General features: G+C 42.1%; 1 long non-coding RNA gene across 1 annotated transcript; it reads right to left on the bottom strand.

Moving 5' to 3' along the window:
- Positions 1-2951: 2951 nt before the first annotated feature.
- On the bottom strand, positions 2952-8392 carry LOC138738767 (uncharacterized). The gene is made up of 3 exons (XR_011341723.1): positions 8357-8392; positions 3717-3767; positions 2952-3011 (listed from the first exon to the last, which is right to left on the bottom strand). It is a non-coding gene; the product is annotated as an uncharacterized lncRNA (long non-coding RNA).
- Positions 8393-11465: the final 3073 nt, after the last annotated feature.

The raw sequence follows: 11465 nt of genomic DNA on the forward strand, positions 1-11465 counted from the left end.
TTCCTTTTTAATTTGGTTATGTATTCCATTAATATTTAAAGACATATAGTTCAGCGTAGCCCTTTTATATTTTGTTTATCTTCTCTTTCCGTTTTTCCATCATTACCTTTCCTCCTTTTCCATTTCTGTTTTCTTATTTTCAACTCTTTATAAGACAACATTCCTACAACATCCAACATTTTCTTTATTCTCCTATTTCTATCTTATTTATCCCCAATCTCCCCTTCACCTCCTGAGTTGTCCTTTATCCCTTGTCGGACAACCACATCTCCCCTCTCCATTTGGATTTGCGAATCCACTCGCAAGCGTCAACTGATTTTGCAGTGACCGCTATTTCCCCCCACCCCGCCTCCCCCAGAAAAGATTTCACTTTTCATATGTCACAAAGGTCACTCTTTTAATTCCCTCCTTATTCTCTCTATTCCATTACCTTCTCTTATTAATTCTTGTCTATACTATCTATATTTTCCTCTAAGTACAGATACATTCATGTATGCTCATTGTCTCTATTCACTCTTATACCTCTTTACCCGCATACATATCAATCGTGATCATTTTTACTCTCATTACCCGTCTTCCTCCCTCAGTCTATTTTTGTAATTGTTCTGCAAATTTTCGTGCTTCTTCTGGATCCGAGAATAGTCTGTTTTGTTGTCCTGGAATAAATATTTTCAATACCGCTGGATGCTTTAGTATAAATTTATACCCTTTCTTCCATAAAATCGCCTTTGCTGTATTGAACTCTTTTCTCTTCTTTAGGAGTTCAAAACTTATATCTGGATAAATGAAGATTTTTTGCCCTTTATACTCCAGTGGTTTGTTGCCCTCTCTTACTTTTTCCATTGTCTTCTCCAGTACCTTTTCTCTTGTAGTATATCTTAGGAATTTTACTACAATAGATCTTGGTTTTTGTTGTGGTTGTGGTTTAGAGGCCAATACTCTATGTGCCCTTTCTATTTCCATTTCTTGCTGTAGTTCTGGACATCCTAGGGTCTTAGGGAGCAAGAATATGAGGGAGTTTATAAAAGAGTAAGGAAATGTTGATGAGGCTTTATGGGGCACTGGTGAGACCTCATTTGGAGTACTGTATGCAACTTTGGGCCCCTTATCTAAGAAAGGATGTACTGATGTTGGAGAGAGTTCAGAGATTTATGAGGATGATTCCTGGAATACAAGAGGTAACATATGAGGAACATTTGTTGGCTCTTGGACTGTATTCATTGGAGTATGGAAGAATGAACGGGGATCTCATAAAAACATTTTGAATGATGAAAGGACTGGACAAAGTAGATGTGAATAAGATGTTTCCCTTGGTGGGTGAGTCCAGGACAAGAGGGCACAGTCTTAGAATTAGAAGGTACCCATTTAAAACAGAGATGAGAAGAAATTTCTTTAGCCAGAGGGTGGTGGATTGTGAAATTTGTTGCCACATACAGCTGCGGAAGCCAGATCATTGGGGGAGATTGATAGTTATCTAATTAGTCAGGGTATCAAGCGATGTGGGGGAGAAGGCTGGAAACTGGACCTAGAGGCGAGAATGGTTTAGCTCATGTTGGAGTTGGGGAGCAGACTCATTGGGCTGAATGGCCTGCCTAGATCTTGTGACATAAATCTGAAAGCGTATGCTTGTTGTCAGGAAGCTGATAGTACAACTCAGGTGAAAAGATCAAAGATTGGGTTGTTCACCTGAGCTTCATCTATGGTGGGAATGAAAAGAGGGGGTGGGATAAGGAGCAAAGCATCGCAAAGGTATTGTTGAGCCAAGGGGGTACTCTTGGGATAACCAAGATGAACTACTAAGAGAAATAAAACCTTCAGTTGGAAAGAGTGCAGAGAAGGTTCACGAGAATGTTGACAGGATTTCAAGGTTTGAGTTACAGGGAAAGGTTGTGCAGACTGGGGCTTTTTTCTCTGGAGCGTAGAAGATTGAGAGGGGACTTGATAGAGGTGTTTAAGATTTTAAAAGGGACAGACAGAGTAAACGTGGATAGGCTTTTTCAATTAAGAGTGGGGGAAATTCAAACTAGAGGGCATGGTTTAAGATTGAAGGGGGAAAATTATAAGGTGAACATGAGGGGAAATTTCTTTACACAAAGGGTGGTAGGGATGTGGAATGAGCTTCCGACAGACGTGGTCGAGGCGGGATCATTGGTTACATTTAAGGAAAGACTAGATAGTTACATGGATAGGAGAGGACTGGAGAGGTATGGTCCGGGCGCTGGTCAGTGGGACTAGGAGGGTGGGGATTTGTTACGGCATGGACTAGTAGGGCCGAACTGGCCTGTTCTGTGCTGTAAGTGGTTATATGGTTAAAGAATTGTCCTGAAATTCTTTCAATGTTCACTTGTTTACTGCAAAGAGACCAGGAATACAATGCACAACGTGTATAGCCCGCCACAGTTGGTTGCTAACAAAGTCTGCAGATTGAGACTAACCAAAATGCATTACAATGGCAGGGGGAAACCTCTGCTGTGGATACTAATGCTAAATGGTACATGGAAGCCTTTACCAAGATGGTGGGCAGTCCCTCCAATGTTACCTGAATGGTGGGTAACTGAGATTAATAGTTGGAAGCAATGTGTAGTTGGAAGCAGGTCGAATGTTGAATGTAAAAAATAGTGTCTGTTAACTCAGGAAGAGTGGAAAAATGGGAGGGAGTACAAGTACAAAAAAGCATGAAAAGAAAAGCCAAGAAGGTCCTCTGAAGAAGATTTAAAAAAAAAGCTTAGCTTATAAAGCAGGGGAATAATCTGTTTAATTTTCAAACGGACATTTAAAAATTATGGGAGAAAGTAGAAATACTATATTTCCCCCTTTCTAATCAACTGAAGTGGTTTCAAGATTAACAATACAGTAAGCAATTAAAATCATGGCAAAGACACCTTGGTTATGATCCATTTTAATTTGGAACATTTCCAACATTCCTCAAAAGTAGTTTAAAAGCATTTTCACCTTTGCATAAGCATCGCAGACATAATGTTCTCTACCCAGAAGTCCCTTTGCTTCCATAACTAGAAGAGAACAAAATATTGTTATATAATTAACTTACAGAGAGGATATATGGTCCACGGTTATCGTGACTTTTAAATAAAAATTTAATTTCAAAAGCAAATGATTAACCTATGAATTAAAGTTAATGTGGTATTTGTTGCTTCCTTTACAATTTGGCACAGTAGCATTGCATTGATGCCTGGTAGCTAGATTCTTGGATCATTTGCCCAGACACAAGAATTTGTATCCCATCATAGTGGCCGGTAACTTTAATGGCCTGTCCCAGCAATGGTAACTGTGAAACCATTGGGTTGTTATCCAAACTAATGATCTTTAGGGAAGGGTATCGGTCATCCACACCTTGTCCCCCTATGTGCAATTCCAGACCATGTGATTAAATCCTCAGTTCAAGGACAATTAGAGGTAGGATCAGAGAGTCAGACTCACACTGCATTAGACAGACTCTTCCGTCCAACTTGCCCTTGCAGACTGATTTGGCATTCCAGGCTAATCTCTCTTGCCTGCACTTGGTCCATATCCTTCTATACACTTCCCACCCATACATCTATCCAAATATTTTGTAATTGTACCCACATCTCCAACTTCATCTTGCACCTCGCTCCAGATACACTTCGGCTCCACTTTAGATCTTTTCACTCTCACCTTAAACCTACGCCCTCTTCTGCCCAGGGAATCAGAATAATTTTTGATTTTTCCAAACTTACTGTGAACAGCAATGGCCCCATTTTGAACATGAACTGATAGCTTCAACTGCCCTGTTAAAAAAAAATAAAAATAATTATTTTACAATATTGTCTGCTTCAGTGACTGTATTTGACCAATTACTCATTAAAACAGAGTAAACCACTCTTCAACCCTGATGTGTATAACAATAGACACAAATGGTAGGTATCCTATCTTATTCCATCCTCATCTTTTTGAAACAAATAGGAACCCAAGCTTTACAAGCTGTCCTTTGAGCTTCCTCTTCCATTTCATTTCAGTTCCCTATAATTGTCCCAAGTATACCTAACATCTATCAACCTGGCACAGTAGGTCATACCAACACACAAGTCACAAAGGTGGAATTTCAGGCTTTTCCTGAGTTAGGACCAGAAAACAAATGCTACATAGTTTTTCATTGCAAGATTTGAACAGAAGAGTAAAGATGCAGTATTTTAAAGAATCTGATGAAAACTGCAGCTGGAATATTAGGTACAATTCTGGTCTCCTCACAGAAAAAAAATTATACGCTTGCTTTCGGGGGAGTGCATCTGTGGCGACGCACATGCTTGTAGCAGCAAACCGGCCCTGATTGTCATGCGTGGTCAGCAGGGCAGCCGCGGCAAGGATGGCTTTGCCAGACCGTCTCTTCCGGTCAAGACGGGAAGGTCGCATCCACGCTTGTGTCATCCGGACACAAGTGCCAGGGCATTAGGAGCGGGTCTGAGATCAGGCTTAAAGGTTACAGCGCGGAATTCAAATTAAAGCTGCTGTGATACTGGAGCTCACAGCCTGTTGTCTCCAACTCTTCACAACGCGCCACATAACATACAATTTCCTGAGGTGGAACATTTGTCAAGCAAGGAAGGATTTGGTGTTCTTTTGAATTAGGAAGAATGATAAGACCTATTGAAATGTACATTGCTATAAAATTACCTCTCACCCTTTGTCACTCTTGCAGAATTTTCTTTTGCATATTTTTATTTCCTAATCAAGTAATTCACTGTTGGAATCAGTGGACGTGTCTTGTTAAATATTTGACCATCATGAGCTATCCCCATTCTTTCTGATTATATCAATGTAATATTGTTTCTTTTACCTTTTTTCTAACTTTTATTTGTGTGGTTACACTTCATCTGGGATGTTCCTTCTAAATTTGTTCAGCAATTTATCAATGATCTCTCCTCTTCCTCCATCTGATTCTTCAATATCATAGAATTATGTATAACAAGATATTCAGTTCCTCACTGATCCTCTCAAGCAGGTGGTGATACAATTCATCCTATGTCTTTACTCCCATCTCCAACTTTTCATCCCGTTTCCCATGTTATATCCTGACGCACACAAGGAGACGTTGATTCTCATTATTTGAGGAATGACAAATGGAACTGAATGTAATGCCATCAGTGATGTTCCTCACTTCTAACATGAAGGTCAATGTCGTACCAACTGATGATAGTTGTACCCTGGATACAAACCTTGGGAAACCCTGCAGCATTATGCCCCTCCAAAACTCAATCATCTTGCAAGTATAACTGAACTTCAGAGGACATGTTTTTATTAAGTGACACTTCATAGCTTTGTCAATGACGCCAGTCATCACTGTCTGAGGATTGAGTACCGACTGAGGATAAATTGGCTACATTTGTTCTCTTGCCTGGGACAATATTTAATTCTCAGGTAGATGCTAGCTTTGTAGCTGTACCGAAAGAGTTTGGGCGAAGGATGAGAGAATTTGGAGCGTACCTGTAGATTCATAACTAAGATGTTGTTGGAATCCAAAGATTTTGCTGATCCATTTTACTCCACAAATTTTTGGCTATCATGTGCAGTTAATCAAATTGACTTTGATTGTGAGAACAGGAAGAAGATTGAAATGCATTAGCCACTTAGTGCCCAGATTACAGAGAAAATTTGCAAATACTGAGGTGGAGTGCAATTGTCAAATGTACTGGAGGAACTCAGCATGTTCCATGTCACCCATAGGAAGAAAAAGGTAACCAATGTTTCTTTCAGGCCTGAGCCCTCCGTCAGGAATCTATCTCTTGTGGACACTGTGCGACTTGCTGAGTGTTCCTTCAGCACTTCTGGGTGTTGCAAATATTTCAGCTCTTTGTTTGCAATCATATACTGGGTTCCTCTAGAATAAGACTGGTGATAATGCTGGCTTCTCAATAATTGTTAAAACACCCACCTTATTCACAAATGGAAGAGGAGGATAGCAGAGTGTTGCTCTGGCCGTTAGATTGTAGATAACTTAGTTTGGTAGGTTACAGACAGCTTCTATCAACAAGCACGCTTATCCACCTCTGTTCACAGTGGACAGTTAGAACCATAGAGCATAACAGCAAAAAATAGGCTCCTTCGTCCCTTCATGTCTGTGCCAAACCATTTTTTTTTGCCATCCCATTGACCAGCATCCAGCCTGTAGCCCCATACATCTCTCCCATCCATGTACCTGCTCATTCGACGCTCCCACCCCTCTCCGAGTGAAGAATTTTCCCCTCATGTTCAACCTTTCCACTTTCACTCTTAACCCATGTCCTCCAGTTTGTATCTCACTTACCCTCAGTAGAAAATGCCTACCTGCATTTACTCTGTCTATCCCCCTAATAATTTTAAATTCCTCTATCAAATCTCTCCTCATTCTTCTACACTCCAGGGAATAAAGTCCTAATCAGTTTAATCTTTCCCTGTATCTCAGTTCCTGAAGACGAGCAACATCCTAGTGAATCTTCTCTGCACTCTTTCTATTTTATTGATATATTTCCTGTAGTTAGGTGACCAAAACTGCACTCAATACTCCAAGTCTTACACAACTTTACCATAACATCCCAAATCCTTTGATTTATGAAGGCCAATATGCCAAAAGCTCTCATTACAACTCTATCTACATGTGACACCACTTTCAGGGAACTATGTATCTGTACTCGCAGATCCTTTTGTTCCACCACACTCGTCAGTGACCTACCAGATCCCTCTTCTCTACTATACTCCTCAGTGCCCTACCAGATCCCTCTGTTCCACCACACTCCTCAGTGCCCTACCAGATCCCTCTGTCCCACCACACTCCTCAGTGCCCTACCAGATCCCTCTGTTCAACCACACTCCTCAGTGCCCTACCATGTATGTCCTTTCTTGGTTTGACTTCCACACTTGTCTGCATTAAATACACCTTTAAATACACTTGGCATGTTCTTCTACACCTCACCATTAACATGGAGTTGGTTTCCTGGCTGATGATTAAAGTAGATTGAAATTTTCACTGGCCCAGGATACTGTAATATTCTGATGGAATATAATTCTATTGTTGCTGAGTTTGCTAGTCGTTTTGAGATGCTGGATATGTCCTTCATTTATTCCATTCAACATAGTGCCAATATCTTTTTTTTTAATGTATGTGGAGGTACCTGGAATTGTGACTTGTTTGAGGTTGACAATGTGACAGAAAAATTAGATGGCTGTAACGTGATACAATAAGACATGGTATTTAAATGTATCTCAATGATTATAAGTATAGATGACACAAAAATTTAAGGAGATCAATCACTGAATATCACTTCATCTTCAAGTGTATCCCTAATTTTATTTGCTACCATCATTTTTCTAATAGCTTCTTCCACACAAGCTTTGAGCCATTCCCCTCATATCTGATTGAGCTGCAACAAGGCAAGAGGACAGTGAACACAGGGATAAAGGATCATCTGCAGGCACACACATTTTAACAAAGCACAATGGATAAAAAGAATGCACTTATAAACTTTCCACCCATATATGATTTCTTAGGTATTACAAGATAACATCAGTTATTTCCATGTAGAAAAGTATAAATATTATTAATTATCCAACTGATGAATACAGAACGAGTGGAAATGGATGGTTGATGGTTAGCACAGACTTGATGGGATGAACAGCCTGTATCCATGTTGCGTGTCTCAATAACTCCAAATCTTTCTAATGAGTATCACTAAACTATACTCTGGGCACTCTAACAAAGAGTCTCACAGCACAGAAACAGGCCTTCCCTGTCGGCCAAATTGTCTGCCTGCTACTTTTCCTGATAAAGGGCTTTGGCCCAAGTTGCCGACTGTCTATTGCTTTTCATAGATGAAGCCTGACTCACCAAATTCTTCCAGCTTCAGTCTTCCAGTATCTACAGACTTCTGTTGCTCTGAGCTCGTTCCATTTGCCCGTGTTCAGTTCACATCCCCTCCAAATGTTTCCCCTCCAGTGCATCCCTCTCAATGTCTTTGACATGTTGTAACCACCACTGCCTCTGGCAGCTCATTTCACAGACCCACCGCCCTCTCTGTGTGAAAAAGTTCCTATTTCTAGATAGATGCACATTTTACCATTATAAGAGAACTATGATAGAAATGCAAAGTTGAAAACAAAAGATACTGAACAATTGGAATCTCATTTTCTATTACAATGCATTACAGAAGAGATCATTATTTTCAGTTTTGCAATACAATACTCTGTTTCACTGCAAATATTTCAATATACTATGAAAAAAAATAAAAACTAGCTGTCCAAAAAATGTAGGTTTGCACATTTCTCTGGTCATCCATGCCTCTGTGCATGGACAGAACTTAAAGCCTCAATGATACACAGAGAGAGAAAGTGTCACTTGTAATCTTACCATATGTAGTGAGGTAAAATGAATCCAAGACGTTTGAAAATTTGTGGCAAAAGGAAACCCGGTGAATGCTGCGATGCTCCATTGTTAATTCCAACTGAAACTTGAATCTATAATGTTTCAAGGCAGTAACTCAAGAAGCACCTACCTATTCAACATGATTGACAAAACCAGCTGAGCTTCCCGGCAAGCTCCACAAACCGCCTTTGCTTTGAATGGGAGCTGCTGTGACCATAGTGATGGGAACAAGCATTTGCTCCTATTGGCTCAGTGGCTATTTGAATGGAGGGTTTCCAGAGTTAAAAAGTTCGTCACTGGGGCCCTGATGATTTTATAATGCACATTGGGATCCAATGGGAAAGAAGTTCCAAAATCCTGAAATGGAGCAGGAAATTTTTGGCTTCAAGGAGAAAAAACTTCTGCATGACCACTGTTCTGTAATCCTTGTAATCCACAAACAAAAGCAACTAAAATTAATGCCTACACCTGAGAAACAGAACGATTCCTGATCTCATCGAACTGGTCAGGAAAGGATTAAATCACAGTTTAATCAGGCACAGTCTTCTCACCGCAGTCATGTTGCTGAAAAAATGCTGAAAGAACTGCCAGGACAACAGACGTGCTGATTAAACTATGACATGTGGCATTACACACCCACAAGTTTACTACTGCTCGCCTTTAGCATTAACAAAAGCAGGCAATGATAAACATTAATTTGCTTTTTAGCCTTGCAGCTAAAATATTGTTGTGGCTCCAAGTGGAAAATTCTACAAGTACACCATGTTGAATCAAGTCTGCTGGCAACTACCACCAAGGGTTGAGAAGGGTCAATAAAGTTGCCAGAGAAGATACAGCAAAGTTGATGTACCATCAATAATCACAAAACGCAGATATTGGGAAACTATCAGGCCTTTTATTAACTAAAGACAGGAACTAGCATCAACCCCATTGATGAATGGGGTAAAGAGAAAGGGCAACATGCAAGGGGCTGTGGGTAGGATCTGTCTCAGGAGGCGTGTCCAACCAGCAGCAGCCAATCATGGCACACAGTGGTTTACCACATTCACCCCTCCTTTTTAAGAAGAGTCCTGCGGGGTGAGAAAAAATGAGAAGGCGAAACAACTTCTTACAGGTTAAGTCTATTAAGAGGTCTCCTCTGCCTCAGCGAATGATATGGCAAGGGTTAGGGTGCTACCATAGTGTCCTCAGCAGTGAGGTTGGTTTATTAACAGTTTATTAACAGGTGGGGTGGTGGAGGAGTGTGGAGCTGGTACATCGTTGGCGACAACAGTGGCTTGGGGTAGGGGTGGTCAGCTGCAGGTTCCAAGACCCCTAGAGTTGAAGTGGGAAGGGTTGTCCGTTGAAAGTCAAAACTCATGAATGAGGGCCCCAATAGAGCAAGGTCCCAGAATGAGACCATGTCTTTATGGCCGTTAAGGAAAGCAACATTGGTATATTGGGGGTTCACGTGCAGAAGGCAGACCATCTCGACCAGCAGGTCAGTCTTAGATTGTCTGACGAGCTTCTGGAGTGGGACTGGTCCTGGGGAGGTAAGTTAAGCAGGTAGTGAGTCCCAGGCCATTAGCATAGTCCCGTTTGTGAGGAGTGTTGTCGGTATCCATACATAAAAGTGATCAGGCAGAATGAAGTGCGTCTGGGAAGACTTCCTGCCATTGGAAAAAGGGAGACCCCATGACCTCAGTGCCAGGAGGATGGTCTTCCATACTGTGGTGTTCTCCCTTTCTACTTACCCATTATCTCTAGAATTGTAGCTGGTGGTACTGCTCATGGCAATGCCCCTGGCCAGTAGGTACTGCAGCAACTCACCACTCATGAATGATGTACCAAGGTCACTGTGGATGAAACCAGGGCACCCAAAGAGCATGATGATATTCCAGAGGGCCTTGATAACTGTGGGTATGGTCGTATCCAGGCAAGGTATGGAAAAGGGGAAACAGAACCATTCATTGAAGATGGTAAGGAAGTAGACATTCCAGTTGGAGGAGGGGAGGGGTGCCTTGAAGTCAATGCTGAGGTGCTCGAAGGAGCGGGTAGCCTTGATCAGGTGCACTTTGTCCGGACAGTAAAATTGGGGTTTGCATTCGGCACAGACCTGATAGTTTTTAGTCATTGCCTGGGCTTCCTCAACAAAATATGGTAAATTCCAAGATTTGATAAAATGAAAAAAAACCGAGTAACTCCAGGGTGGCAAAGGTCATTGTGAGGAGCCTGCAGTCTGTCCATTTGAACACTCTGCCTTAATGAATGCCCCTTCAGCACACTGTCTAGTCTTGGTGGCTACCAGCTTGCAATCAGGGGTGAGGTTGGCGAACAGCAGAAGTGGATTGAACTTGAGGGTCGAGAGATCACACATTGCCTGCAGGGAGCTGTCTGTGAACTGTTCATTGTGGACAGTGGGGGGAGGGGGAGTGGTGGCGGAAGGGCCCATTGAAGCAGTGATTTTCTGAAGTTAGCTGTGGAAATCCAGCCCCAGTAGCAAGGGGGCACAGAGTTGTGGCAGAACAAACAATCTGAAGGTTTTGTACACTATACCTCCAACAGTGAGGGTCACTACACAGGACCTCAGGGTGGCTGCCGTGTACGATTTGGACACAAGTGATATCCTGTGCTTGGCGGACTATACTTTAAGGGACAGTCGTTTAGCAGTATTCCTGCTATCGAATAACAGTTGATATCGTCCCTGTTTACCTGGATGTCCATCATGGACCTGATGAGTTCGTACGGGGTCTCCCGGTTCAGAGTGATGGAGGCCAGTATGGAAACATTGTCTGAGTCTGACAGGTTCTCCCACACCCGAGATGGCTGCCTCGGCCCCAAGATGGCTGGCCTCGACATCTCGAAATATCGTGTGCCTGGGAAGATTGCATTTGGCGCTCAGTCCAAAACAGCGGCCTGCAGGATTCGCATAGCGTCACTGGAGTGCAAGGAAAATGGAACTGATCATGCTGCCAGGAGTGGTAATTGTCCGCTCGTGGTGCTGCTAGATCTCACAGATGGTTTGGACTGGCAAACTTTGGCATAATGCCCCTTTTTCCGGCACCTGGAGCACACTGCATTCTTGGCAGGGCAACATTTCATCAGATGCTGACCC

The sequence above is a fragment of the Narcine bancroftii genome, chromosome 1 (assembly GCF_036971445.1).
Source record: "Narcine bancroftii isolate sNarBan1 chromosome 1, sNarBan1.hap1, whole genome shotgun sequence".
Taxonomy (NCBI): domain Eukaryota; kingdom Metazoa; phylum Chordata; class Chondrichthyes; order Torpediniformes; family Narcinidae; genus Narcine; species Narcine bancroftii.